This window comes from Melampsora larici-populina, assembly GCF_000204055.1.
Source record: "Melampsora larici-populina 98AG31 unplaced genomic scaffold MELLAscaffold_10, whole genome shotgun sequence".
Taxonomy (NCBI): Eukaryota; Fungi; Basidiomycota; class Pucciniomycetes; order Pucciniales; family Melampsoraceae; genus Melampsora; species Melampsora laricis-populina.
In genome coordinates this window covers 18,410-19,329 of record NW_006768774.1, presented here as the reverse complement: position 1 = coordinate 19,329, position 920 = coordinate 18,410, and positions in this window count along the sequence as shown.

Below are 920 nucleotides of genomic sequence, written 5' to 3'. Positions count from 1 at the left end.
CAGACTCGAGTGATAGGATATTCCTCCCGCCGCCCGGTGTGATCGTTCCGCTTTCCTGTGCACGTGATCTCCCATCAACGTTGCCATCTTTTGTCTGGTAGGTAATTAGGTATGTAAGTAGTGTCTCTTGATCAACTACTGTATTCAAGTGTTTTGTATGGACAGAATAGAAGCAGAGTATTACTTTTCCGTTGTCAAAATTGTATTATTGCAATTCTCAATCATGTCAAATTTTGAATTATGTGTCAAAAAGCATCCCAGCCGTGTATACAGTTGACTCCCTCGAAATCCATACCATTTTATGGACCCCAATTGCTATGGCTTTTGTGGGTTTATGGCTTTCAAGGGAGTTATTTTAGGGCAATCTACCAATTTTATGGACTGAAATTTCCATGGATTAACTGGGAGTATGGGGTAAGAGGGGTATGGATTTCGAGGGAGTCGACTGTAGTGAGCAGCAGGAACAGTAAGTGAAACAGTAAACACGGGATCCACAATGATGGGTATTTCAGTACCTATAGTGAGCAGCAGGAACAGTAAGTGAAACAGTAAACACGGGATCCACAATGATGTGGAACTCCGGAAGAGAAAGTACAAGTATATAAAGGTTCTGTCACGTGACTGGATGTGCCGCAGTCGTGTACATCTATGTGACTACAACACCCTCCCCATGACAAGGCACATACACACGTCCTAGCAAGTAAAGAAAAAACAATAAAATCAAAAAAATATTATACAAGGACAACCGTGTTCTGGATTCTGTTCTAGATATAGGATCCTTTTGCCAGTTAGCCAGACTGGAATTGTTTACCCATCTATTGCCGGCACGTGAGATGGAAGTATCTCCGCCGGAGAGGATGGGACGTTATGGTTCCACCCCGCGTGTTTTCACTACCCGGACGCCTTTTCGACCCCATTCC